Below are 13,705 nucleotides of genomic sequence, written 5' to 3'. Positions count from 1 at the left end.
AAAAGAAAGAAAAATAATGGCTTGAATACAGTACCACGGGCACTTAAAGAAACATCTATTCAAGCTCTGTTTGACCATGATAGTACAAGAAAGGTGCTCTTGCATGATCACTGAATTGTTTATCATACTATACGGACACTTCCTACTATCAATCAATTTGCTCAGCTTCACCGGGAATGCCTGCATGCATGTATGAGGAATGGTACCTGACCTCTAATATTGTAATGACCATGCTTACAAGCTGATATACTCTAAGTAAAACACTACTGCAACAGCACTCAGTGGTAGTAATATTTTACAAATAACTGAAAAAGCTAGACAGAAACTCCAGCAGCTACAAAACACTCCAACGAAAACAAGCTTTCCTCCCCACAATTTAATATTTGGGGCTTAACGTGGTGCCACCAATTGGAAAATAGTTTTTACAAATGAAAGCAGGAGAAAATCAGCAGCTTCAAAAGGATGCGAATCCTCAAAAGCCTCTCTAACTGGATTGACCCAATTTATAAAAAAATCCTTTAAAGACTGAATTGGTTCCAAACCCCCTGTGTTATGCTATTTTAATCCATATTAGTGGATCTAAATAGAGAGTCTGTCTTCATCAGTAATGAGACGTGACTCTAATATACAAAATGTTCCTATAATAGGATATATATATTGCTCACCGATAGAGAAATATACCATGTAGTTGAAAAGCCTCGAAAAATAACGTCTTAAATGTTGAACATAAACTTATTACTTAGAACGTCCAAAACAAGAAAGAGAAATGACGTACACCAGACTTTCTACACACCAGCTTTAATTTTTGCTTAGAAGAAAAAAAAGCATGAGAATAGTCTACCAAAAAGTAGTTTTCCAGGATATGTTTGAACTCTGAGGATCAGAATAATGTACTTTCTGAATCATAACCTCAGCCTTACTGATGCAACCCTGTAGTATTGAACAGTTTATTTATCAGGTCAGAGACCATATTGACAATGGCATTGTAGGTTTTTTTGTAGTTAAAATAACTACAAAATCTGAGGGGATAAGTGACCTCAGTATGCGTGTTTCCCTTCATGACTTGAATCACAGCAGCACCACAGATCCAAATTTGGAACAATATCACAGTTAGCCCTGTCCTCATCTATCTTGGTCAGCTCCCAAAAAGCAACACTTAAAAGCAATTGGCTCTGGCATGTTTGCTTGTTTGTTTTTAATAGCAAAAAGACATTGTCTGTTGGTTAAGAGCTACACTCAAGAAGTGTACTGAAATAGCAGTCCTCAGCCTGAAGCTAGAGCCATGGGATATTTAAATCATTTACAGGTCTCAACTTGATTTTTCACTGCTTTTATCTTAATTTTTGAAACTACACTCTCAGTGAAGCAGAAGGGCATAAACTTACACAGGCAAATACATGCTGGCTGCAGAATTAACTGTTTTTCAAATAGTCAAAAGAAACAAACACACTCATTTCTTATTATGCTATAATAACCCCCCCCCCAACCTAAAACATGGATGACAACTGGTCCACGTTTTTTTTCAGTGAATTACCTTAGGCGGAATACTACAACGTTTATTCTTCTGTGCTTCTGACAAAATTTGTCTCAAGTCTGGAGGGTAACTACAAACAAGCTATATGTCACAGGATATTCTCCATAGCCCAATAAAGAAAATGTAGACATTTCTATTGATTTTTGTGGGCTTAAAATCAGAGCGTTTCAGCTCCAGAACAGCCCTGATGGTGGCACAGTTCAGGAATATAATTAAAACACAGGTCAAAACTATAGTTCATTTAAATCAAATCTTCAGCACAGTAACAATTACAGCTAAAAATAACTGAGTTGCCTCTGAACTTCTCTCTTTCTTGACAAAGATTATAAGCTTCATGTATCACTTTTAGAACTGGTTGGCAGTCTAGATGCAGCGCTTCTTATTTCACAGCTCATGAAATATTCACAGGTTCAGAAACAGGAGTTACTGTGCAAGCAGTATATAGCTATATTCATATATCTATAGGAAAAGTTCCATGCTGCTTTCCAGAAGTATGTTTTGCCTAGCTAATATAGAAAGATTTACTGTATTACTGTATTCAGAAGATGCTCCTTAATCTAGCTCTCTTTATTATAAGGAAAGATAAACTGTGAGCTCCAGGATGTATGAGGAGGAAGAGGGAAAAAAAAATGAGAATAGGAGCAAGATTCTCAGAAAAGAACTCATTCCAAAATATGTGCTGTACAGAACAGATAAACATTCAAACTGAAGCTAGTGCATTTTACTTAACATAGCCTACAATAGAAAGCAATATTAAAAAAAAAAAAAAAACTTGATAGCAGCATGTGGCAGTATGATATACCAAATTCTTCTGCACACAAATTACTGGTAAGAGTGCAAAATTTTTATTTATCATGAATTTAACTGACAAGATTACATCCAGCAGAATAAATAGTAGTACCGAGACCTCCTACTGATATGGAAACAGATTTAAAATAATTCCACAGCAGAAGTAGCAAAATGAATTCACTTACCTGCTAGTGTTGCATTGCTGAGGCCGTCAGAAGAGTCAGCCCTGCGGAAACAGATTTTTCTATCAATAATTGACAGATGATACAGTTTTAGGCAGCGCTCATACACCAGGGAAAGACGTGCTGCAGCAGCAGCTCCTTCCCATTTAACCTAGCCCTAGCACTTTTTAGATCTCTTCCTTAACCCTTTCTAGGTATTTTCTCTGTTTCAAGCAAAAAAGAGAAAGGCATGATACATGCTATAAGAAAATAATACATTATTTTTCCACTTTACTTAGAGTGTGACAAGAGCTGTGGGAAGAAAGTCAGTAGGATTAGTCATAACAATAAGCTAAAGTGAAGTGAAATCTAAAAACAGAAAATGACTCAGTGATTGGGAAGGAGTTATACCAAAGGCGTTAGGTACTATAACGAGAACAATGATTTCTCTAAATGTAGAATTGAATTAAGAGGTCAAGACCACAATAACATAAAATAGTAGCACAGAAGTGAGCTTAGATGAACAGTTCATAAATTGCTCTAAGAAAAACAGTTATGATTCTCTTCCTGGTTCATACTGACAGATTTCTAAAGCTACCATTTTTTCCAAATGCTGGCATTGCATTACAAGCAGCGCACATATATGAACAAGCAGCGAACTACAGTTTTCACACAGGACCTTTAAAGTGAGAAAATCCTGAGCTCTTTGAGCCATGCGGTAACAAAGATATTTTGGAAATGGTGGCACATCTCTATGTGACGTGAAGTTTGAACCAATTTCAGAGCATTCAACTCCCTTACACAGATTCTGCAGAGGAAGCAGTACTAGACAAAACCGACTGCACCGCTACTGTTACATCTGCTCTACAAAGACGAAGCATTGTAGCGAGTCAGATTCTAGTGAGATCGAGAGGGATATACACACATAAAGTGCTCTCAGTGCTTCTAGTTGTGTTGCCATCCTTCAAGAATCACATACAGGCAGAACAAAGCCGGGAACATGATGTGCAAAGGCTACAGCACACATAAGAGACATTGCCTCTTGCTTCCCCTGCTTCATTTATGAACTCTAAGAGTACACATTCTCTCTACACCGCACGGAATGCCTTTCTTGCTTGCACATTCAAGTTAAATAGAAAATCAAATATGTATTTACCTACAGTGAAAATATGCAAAGAAATAAGGCTCTGAAAATTCCACAGCTCTACCACAGTTTGTTGCTATTTTCCCCAACTCATGAGAAGTATGTACAGCTTTCCCATTCACATCAACTAGTAGGTAAAAAACACTACAATGAAATCCCACAGGTGACATTGTAATAACATCTATTCCTTAAATATAAAGAAGAATGGTGGATTCATCTACATTGTAGACATTTGAGCTAATTTCCCTGGGCTGCCTTCACAGTCAGCCTACAGGCAGTCAGGGTTGGCAGCTGCAGGTATCTGCACTGGAGCTGTATAAACATCGATGAGATGAATCCCATCCAAGTTGCTCTGCATGGAAATGTTTCTCCACAAAAAAATAAATTAAATAAATAAATAAATAAATACAAAGATAATAGTAAAACAGAAGAATTAAGACTTCTACTTGGCCCATGGTTTGACAGGTACATCTTTCAAAACTGAAGAAGAGATGACTTCAAGAACTTTGAAATGGTGGGCAAGTTATCAGAAGAAACTCAGCGCAACCAACTGTGACACAATTTCCTGTGCAAGCACAGAATTGGCAGCGAAATCTGCACAGATTTCAATGCTGGGGTGGGGGGGGGGCGGAAAGCTGCTTTAGGAATGACTCTAGTTTACATTGTTTAAGTCAGCTTAAAGTCATCTGGATCAATCCACGTTACTATTTTTCCTTCTTATTTAAAATCCAGCTGTTTATGTCATGTTGGTGAATCCCGAGATGCTTTCAACAACATGGTTCTTTTGATTGGTGCTAGCATGCTTCCAGTTCTTTGCAGTTAATAAAACCAAGTCAGATTTCCAACAAATGAATGCACTCTCCAATTCTTCCTCAGTTGTTTATCTAAATATTTTATTGCAGAACTCCTTGTGTAATACACTCTGTATTCTCAACAGAGCGTGATGCTTGGTACAACTTCCATGTATTTTTAATAATAATCAAATACATACAATCTTCCCAAGTGTTCAGTAATGTAAGATGTCAAAACTCTTTAGCAATCCACTAATTACAAAGTTAATTGCAGTTATTAAAAAAATAGTTTTAAAGTTTTCAATGCAGTTTGGGGGTTTGTGTCAAGTCTTGTTTTTGCTTTGTGACGCGTTCTGGTGGCATTGCATAGAGCTAATATGATCCAGCCTCCACTTCCCTGCCCACTTAGCTCTGACAACCGTTCTCCATTTGGTAGGATGACTGCTACTCAGCTTTCCAGCCCTGTCTCCAGGCAGCCTCTTTTCCTCAGGAAAGCTCCCACTGATCACGGACTCCATGAGCTTTTGCTTGCAGAAGCTGGTCGAAACCCAGTCTCTAGTGAACCTATGTGCTAAAACTCTGTACTTTTCTCAAACTATTTCCGTTTCACCGCTAGAACACCTGATGAAAAACCTCAGAGTCAGGTAGTGGCAAGGGACAGTTACTCCCTGAAAAATGATGGACCAGGAACCAAGTGCAATAAAAGACCAGCGGGGCAGGAACCTTGTCAGCCAGGGCCACCCCCGGTACCCAAGCCAGGTGAGGAGGTCAGCCCCAGGAATGGGAGCCTGCTTCAGTCAGGAGTCAGATCTACAGACAAGTTTGTGGTGATGAGGCAGATCTGTGGTCAAGGTGTGAAATCGATCAACAGGTCAAGGGCAGCACCACGTGCGATGACAGTAACCACAGTCAGACACAGTGCAGTGTCACTGGGCAGGTCCCTGGTGACACGGTAGGTCTGAGGTGGAGCTGGGAAGTCAGCCCGTGATCCAGGGTCCAGATCAAGGGGGCCGTGGGCACGGCTGTGGCTGAGCTGGAGACCAGCACTCCTGTGACGTACCTCAGAGAGCAGCTGAAGCCTTGGCCTAAGCTGGTACAGTATCCTTAGATCCATGGGTAGGGACAAAGCAGGAGGATCCAGGCAGGACTTGTCAGTGCTGGTAGGACCTCCGAGCACCCTCGGGGCTCTAACAATCAAGTTTCCTCTTTGGCAATATTTCTGAAGTTTCTTCACACAGAGGACTTCTCCCGGTAGTTCCACATATTGTCACAGTCCCCATTTTCTTCCATCAAACTGTTGCAGACAGCCTGCCTCAGCTAGACTATTGATCTGTCATCTGCCAGTAGCCGGAGCAGCATTATCTATGCGTGCCCATGACTGACTGGAATTTGAATCTTCTTTATCGATGAAACTAAATAGTGTGCTGGCTATCTGCAGCAGACATTTCCACACACTCATGACAATATATATTCTTTTATTTTCATTTCTGGTAAATTTTACTACATTTTCCCAGAAAATACCGAAGACTTGCTTTCTATATGTTTTTGTATTCATAAATGCTATTTTTGGCAAAAAGGCTGTAATGCCCTTTCATTTTCTCTTCAGCTCAGGAGGCAACAGTAGAAAGTAATACACAGGATTTCAATGCCTGCTTGAGGTCATTAACTGGATCATTTCTCAACCAGCGTCCAAATTTTTAAATCCAGCTCTGTATTGTTCCTTTATTTTTCTTCCGTTTCTTTACTTGTAGGATACTGATGTAGAGCAGCATCTACAAGATGTTTGACTCTTATAAAGTCCTTGCAACAGCCCAAAAATAGCACTGATTCCTGTTCCTTCATGCAGTAACGCCTTATTTTACTCACTGAACACATCCTATCCATCCTTAGAAATCTTCTTTTCAGCATATGTTTCCATTTTAAAATGGTACAAAACGTACCAAAGTCATGTTCTCAGATCACTCTTTTTGATTTTTCAAGAAAATCTTTTATTCAAATTCATGCCTAATTGTCAATACTTGCTAGTGTTTTATAGTCTTTCAAAGACTTCAGTTAACAGAAAGATAAAAAGTTACAATAATATTATATTTCTCTAAAAAGCCACACAATATAAAACGTTATTAGAAAGGGTGCTTTTTCCAGGTGAATAAGTTGCATATTTTTCAGACCTCTTCCATCAAAAATTAATATCATGCGCTTTAGAACACCACCACCCCCCAGCCCAGAAAAGCTTGGAAGGATAAAACAATACAACAAATTCACAGAAATTTCGCATTCAATGAACACTAAATACATGACAAGTGCCCACAAAAATCCAAGAAAACGCAGAGACTCCCATCACATAGCTCTCCCATGTATTTTTCAGAAGTCCATTCTGAGCAGGTAAATAAGCACAATTTCCCCAACAAATCTCACAATCTTCTGCCCTGCCAGTCCACCTTTTATTTTGTGTTCATCACTAGGATCTAGATTTTCGCCTTTTCAACTGCATAAATTCAGTATTAAGCATCTGATTCCATTTTCTCATGCTATACTCCAATGCCTTCACTGCACCCTATAGGGATATTACTGCGCTGGTTTTCAAGTGCTAAAAATAAAACAAACATGTGTCATCCGAAGGGCAGAGTTGGAAGGAAACATGCTTTAATGTAACTAAAGAAGAATATATTTAGCATTTTGCTACTAAGCAAGGATGAAAACAAACTTGTCAACACATAGCTGCATCTAACTCCGAAGCCCACACCCCACTTAATTCTTTCTGTAGCATTTATTATAGATGAGAAGTGGGTTTAGTTTTTCTTTCTTCTTAAAAGTGACTGTTGGTTCTCTCTGTGAGTCCTGCTGGCCAGAAGGGGCTTCTAAATTGCAGCATAAAGCACTTCATCCTTTTAGGCATCAGTTTTTCTATCAATTAACAGTAATACAACCATCCAAAGTGCATTTGAGCAGAGGTACATATGAGGCTTCTTTCTGGAATCCTTCCAAGACCAAATTCAAACATAAGTGGGAGTTGCCATGCCACTTAATCCACAGAAAGAAAATAAAGAAAAAAAAAAAAGTCCTAAATCAGAAAGGAGCTTTCTTTTGTATTTCTTTCATTATTATTGTTAACTGGCGTTCACCATTAAGAGCACTGTTTCCTTGTTCCCAGAGGTGAATGCTGATCATAAGAAACGTGAATATATTCTGAAATATTACCTTTGAAGCAAAGCTTTTTTTTTTTTAAAGGAATACCTATGTTTTTAACATTTTAAACTAATGAAACTTATACCTTTAGCACATGAAAAGAAAGGTTACAACTATATATGTGCGTCTTCATTTTGGACATACCATATTCAGACTAAAACTGATACTGAAGGCAAGGACTACTATGCCCACTTTATTTAATCCTTTAAAATGCAAAACCAAGAAATTATTCTATTATGCAAGACCTTGTTTCCTGGTATATGGAATTCAAGGCAAGAGCAAAAGCATCTATAAATGTATAAATTAATATGGCAGTTTGTATACGCCTTTGTATAGGTGTATGAACACAGAAGGCAATTGAAACTCTTTTGCAAGCAATAACTTCGGGAACAGGCAAAATATCAAACACTTTAGGCCCTACAGAGGCTGAGGATTCCTACAACTACCACCACAAAGAAGAGTATCCAGTAGAGCAAGGCAGCATGAAGCCTCCTCGTCTTGAAAAGGTTCCAGTTCTAAGAAGGGTAACTACTGTGGAACACAGATTTGCTCAAATATCCAACCAACACAAAGGCTGACCATGACATGTCACAGGTTTTTCCTCCCGCATCCACTCTCAGTTACAGATGCTTCTCTTACCCACCAGTGTAGTCAAGATCAATGAATTCAGTTCTAAATCTAAAATACATTAATATTTTAAATATTAATGTTAAAAAGGTTCCAGTAAACTTTAAAGGCAGCTCATAATGTCTGCGAAAGGAATAGCTGTGAATTACCATTCTGGCAAGGTTTTAGTTGAGCATTAATGGAGCTCTAAAGAGCTTCCTCCTAATTAATAAGGCCCAATTTAAATCCTACTGCTGGAAGTCAAACAGCCCCAATTAACTTCTGAGGTGTATGGAAAATAAAAGTGAACCTCCTGCCAGATATTCTGAAGTTCATAAGGGAAAACCAAAATCCAGATAATATCGTCTGAAAAATATGCTGTGGTACTTGCAATGAATTTTCTGAACTTTGACAGTTTGTATGCATCTTTCCAAATAAAATGAACTCCCACTATCTTCACACAGACTCTTGCCCTCTTTCAGGAAAAGATTAATCCCTCCCCGCTCAGACCATTATAGAGTCTCTGTGTCAACTCTGGATGATGGAAATACCTCATGAAAAAAGTAAAAGACTGACAAGCACTCATTTTTTTCTTTATGGAGTGAAATAAAGCCTATCAATATGATTTTAGTGCTTTTATGATTTAGGATTGGCCCAAAAGTCACAACACTTCAGGGCAGTGATAACTCTCCAAATATTCTGAAGGTCTGCAGAAACTTGAAGACACAGAAAATAAGCATTGTTGATGTCAATATTTTTTCTTTACACCAATAAAATTGTAGCACAAAATCAAAAAACATTAGTGGTTCACATTGCAACACGTTGTCACACCCATTTTTGAAGACAAGACATTAGTTTTACGCAAGTAGATACAAGGTAGCTGGGGAAATGCTATCATTAATTTCTCTTTTTCAGACATCAAGATTTCATTTCAATTTTCTTGGTTTTCTAAGGATTTCCATCCTTTAACAACATGTTCTTAATCTGTATGAATGCATACATATAAAAGAATCTATTAATACAACGTTATAATGGGAAAAAAATGAAAAAACAGAACATCAGAAAGCATGGAAGTACAAAAAATGACTCATTTGCCATATGTATGCTGCAGACATTTTTAAACCATATAATAAATACCCCCAGATGGAGATGATTTAAATCAAGAAATCATGCTTCAGTCTTTCTTGGTGCTGACAGCTCAAAGCAGGCACTTTCAGCGGGCACCATAAGTATGCCACATTTCATCTTCAAAATAAATATTTATGGCTTTCATTATAAACTTACAGCGTGAAAAAGATCTTAGAAGAAATCATATTTATACAAAAAGATTTCAAGATGGTTTATTGTCCAACTGCTTGTTGACCAATTCACATCCCAGTTCTTCAGACTTGTCCACAACCTAATCTATGCTGCCCATTTAACACCGGTCACTTTGGAAGAGATGGGGAACAAACCATTAGTTAATTGCAAACCTGAGCCGCAGACTACTGAAATGGTTCCTCACTTGCCAGTATAATTACCAAATAGCTGCTGATGGGCCTGATCTCCTGGCCTCTTTAACACTTCCAAATTGATGGGTAGACCTCTTTGGAAGTACGTGGCATGTACCCAAACTATCAGAAATATAGAAAGGGGGCATCTTTCAAAAAGGAACAAGAAAAAATCTGACAACCAGTGGTCTAGACTTTCTTGCATAATATCACTGATACCTACAGGTAAAAAAAAACTCCTTCCTCAAGGAAGAATTCCCATACTATATGTGAGGCAGCTCACATCATTTCCTGAAACATTACAGCATTTGTCTTCAGAGAATCTGGCTTCAAAATTAATAGCTTCTTCTACTAGCATAGATGGTATGTTTGCTCACCACGTAGGAAAAACCCCTGGCACTACAACTGCTTCTGTCATACTTTTGTTCACAGTAATATTGATAGGTATTCCATTCATATTTTCTATTCTGGGAAATAGGATTTCTAGGAAGAAAAACTACATCCTTGTACCCGAAACGGGGGCAAAAACTACTGATGCCAAACCACTCTGTAGATTTTGAGATAACGTTACAGAATTTGGGTGACAACCAATTCATGCACACAAAAGTACTTCTCATCTTTCGGTTGCGAGAACAGCCAGTGAGATTTCTGTGAGTGTTAGTTGGATAGGCAGCACCTGCAGGTGCTAACAATCAGTTAAGGTTTGGGGCAGAAAGGAATACTGTATCAGCTATTTTTCGCATGGCTGGTTTGGGTATTTTTGAGAAGCAACACATTCGGATTTCGGTAGTCAAACTGCAAGTACATAAGAAAGGCACAAGCGTGATCAGAACTGAGACCCTATATCGGTTTTTGAGCTCAGCAACACGTTCAAATGCAGCATCAACCGCCTCCCCTTTTGCTCACAGTTCTGTGAGGCTTCAAATGTAGAAACTGACCCAGCACGGACCTTCAGCCACCAGCAGCGAGCACAGGACGAGGAGACTGACATCGCCAGAGCTCCAGCTTGCCCTACATCTAGCCTCCACCGGGCACCTCTGCCAGCAGATTTTCGGTACCATTTGGTACCATTTGGCCCCAGCCCGCCAGCCCCCCGCTAGAGATGCCGGACTGCGGATGCAAACCCCGAGGCCACAACTCCCGAGGGCACACCCCCCGTTTCGGTGCTCGCTCCCCGGTCCCCCCAGCCATGCTCTCGCCCCTGACGCCCGTTCCCCCGCCCCCCCCCCTTCCCCGCCGCCCTTCTCCTCCTCTTCCTCATCCTCCAGTGCAGGCGGCGATGCTGAATCACGGCGGGCAGCCGCCCCGCTCCGCCGCCTCTCCCCGGGGACAGCAGCCCGGCTGTCGGCGGAGCCCCCCCGGCTGCCGGCGGGCAGGGGGCTGAGGGGAGACGGCGGTTAAACGGCCGCCGGCAGGGGCGGCACGGGCGGAGGGGGGGATGCAGGCGCCCCGCCGCTCCCCTCACCGTTACCTGGCGAGGCGGCCCCGGCACCGCGCTCCTCTCGGGGGGCGCCTCACGGGCGGCGCGGTGATGTGAGGGGCGGTGCGGCGAGGTAAGGTGAGGTGCGGCGGAGCCCCCCGGGCAACACCACCCGCTCCGCCGCCCGCCGAGCCGGGCACTAGCGGGAGGAGGAGCGGGAGCGTAGGGCTGGGAGGCAGGGACAAACCATTCCCTGCGCGGGGGACACCGCCGGGGGCCGGCCGGGCGGCGCCGAGGAGGCCGAGCCCGCCCACACGGGGACGTGACCGCACCGAGCCGCGCGGTGTACCCGGCGCGGAGTGAGGCGGCACCGGGACCGGGACCAGCCCCTCGGAGCCGCCGGTCTCCTTCTGCCTCCCCCGCCGCGGCCGGCAGTGGGAGCGGCCCACGCCGTGTCCCTGCCCGGGAACGCGAGCGGGACGCAGCCACCGCGCCTCAGGGGGGGACGGGTCCGCTGCTGGCGGGCTGCCGTCCTCCCGCTCCTCCCCTCAGAGCCGCCCTTACCGCCCGCTTCGGCCCTCCCCGGGGCTGACTCTGGCAGCCGGGGTGCTCCCGAGCCCTGCCCCAGTGCCGGGGAGTGTTGGAGGAGGCTCCGGGTGCTCACGGTACCGCGGGCGACAGCTCGGGCCGCCGCTGAAATCCCTGGATCTGTGCTGATTTCCGTCAATTTTCAATATTTTTTTTTCCCCTTCCCGTTTGGTCTTATAACCAGTGTTTAAACCTCTGCGTGCTGTAGGCAACTCCGGAAGAGCCCTTTCAGGCTTTTTCTACAATGTTTTGCATCCTAGCATAAGACGCGTGACCTAATGACATAAATGGTTCAGCAGAAATTTAATAAAAAAAAAAAAAAAAGGAGAAACATCCATCAAATAAAGATTTTTAATATTTTTTAATACCTAGCACCGAGGAAATATGACAATTTGAAACCTGCTAAAATGATGCAAAGCACGTAAAGTTGATTGAAAATGTAATTGTGAGTCGGTCAGCAGTGTATCTTTTTTCTCCTCCTGCTTTAACATCCTGCAAGGTAAGCTGCTAGTTTAATAGGAACAGGCTGGGGGGTCTTGCAAACACCAGGCTGGCTGTTAAGGACAGAAAGCCACACAAGGAATCCTTCAGGGGATACAAAAGAGACGGGAGACTTTTCCTGTGCAGTACAGATGCATAGCCTGTAAATCTGAAGAAATTCATACCTTTCACAGACATGTTATTTTTAATTGGTTTTCCTTACAGTTTACATTGTGGTTTTTACAGATATGCAGAAATTATCATTTCTTTACTGCTCAAACCTTGGTTACGCTTGTCAAAAAAATAGAAGCAGAGGTATAATTTGTCCACAAATACATAATCTCATTGAAATTCACGTGCTAGCTTATGTAGGTTAGTGTTTGTAGGAACAGACCTAAATTTTAATGAAAAATCACGTGCCAAAGCAGAGGCAACATGATCCAGGTCTGTCCCCACGTAAGCATTCTTTATTTTTCTCACAGCTGTGCTACAGGATGCTTGTAGGGAAAGGTCTGATTTTCTTTCCGTTAGAGTCATTTGGAATTATGCCATCGACTGCAGATGAAATGATTTAAAAGGTTGACATGCATTGCATGTAATCTCCAGGTCAGAGCTTGCTGTGGGCCTACGTTAGATCCTGTATTTGTTTTTAGCTGTATGACCCCCTTCTGTACCCTAAACCTATACCCCAAAGCCTGAGGCATGCCCCCATGCTGAACTGAAGCATGTTATGTAAGCAGGGAGAGTGGCAAATCACAAAGGGGACTTTCTGACGAGAGATTGTACCCAGCTGTTGGTTTATAGTTCCCAGGCAAAACTGGAGCCTGAAAATATCACCGTGCCCCCTCCCTGCTCTGCTCCCAGGAGACATTTTCCGGCAGCCTCACTTCCAAGGTGCAGCTAATGCTTCTGCTCTGCCAAGGAGGACTGCTACAAATGGATGCTGGTCTCGGCTGGGAAATTGCAGTCTGTGGCACAGCCTCCCAGAAAAGACTGGAGTCTGACCACACAAATGCTTTTTCTCATCTCCATTACTGGGAGGCAGCAGGCATTAATCTCTTCCAAAATGTGCTTTTAGCTGTTGTTTCCTAGAAGCAGATCAGATTTACTTTTTCTTTTTTTTAATGTGATCTGCATTTTGAATAACTCAAAGTAAGTGGTACTCACTACCCCAAGTTGAAGTGTTAGAGGTAACAATTTAGTAAGACATTGCAGCTGGGTATTAAATACCCAGATGCTTGATTAGGAACATTAAATCGAGTTTTAGTTTGAATATTGAGCCAGTCTGAACACTGATGCCCTCAAGATAATGTGTGCCTAGATGATTATTGTAAGTAGAACTAACAGAAGGAAATATCTTTTAGGGCATGAAGATCATCTGATGAATTTCACAAAGAAACAGACAAAGACTGAAAAACCCTAGAGACCAGGAATGAATGTGCCATCAGAAATCTACATATTTCTATTAAACTTGCTTTTCTACAGTTCCACACAGGATTAGTGGGTACTTTTATGG

The 13,705-nt window shown here is 41.9% G+C and overlaps 1 protein-coding gene across 10 annotated transcripts in view; it reads right to left on the bottom strand.

The window, feature by feature from the left end:
• TTLL7 (tubulin tyrosine ligase like 7) overlaps nt 1–11,586 on the bottom strand; it is a 72,540-nt gene extending 60,954 nt beyond the window's left edge. For 6 of the 10 annotated variants that reach the window (XM_050712366.1, XM_035537966.2, XM_050712365.1 and 3 more), the window contains exons 1-2: nt 11,173–11,344; nt 2,509–2,549 (exon numbers count right to left, since the gene is read on the bottom strand). The gene's annotated coding sequence lies outside the window, so the exon portion shown is untranslated. Of the gene's footprint in view, nt 1–2,508; nt 2,550–11,172 lie in introns of all 10 variants that reach the window. The other 4 variants (XR_004777300.2, XM_035537963.2, XM_035537968.2 and 1 more) reach the window with 1 other exon arrangement.
• Between the last annotated feature and the right edge of the window lie 2,119 nt (nt 11,587–13,705).

This window comes from Cygnus atratus, chromosome 8 (genome assembly GCF_013377495.2).
Source record: "Cygnus atratus isolate AKBS03 ecotype Queensland, Australia chromosome 8, CAtr_DNAZoo_HiC_assembly, whole genome shotgun sequence".
NCBI lineage: Eukaryota > Metazoa > Chordata > Aves > Anseriformes > Anatidae > Cygnus > Cygnus atratus.
This window is presented reverse-complemented; position numbering and strand designations above follow the sequence as displayed.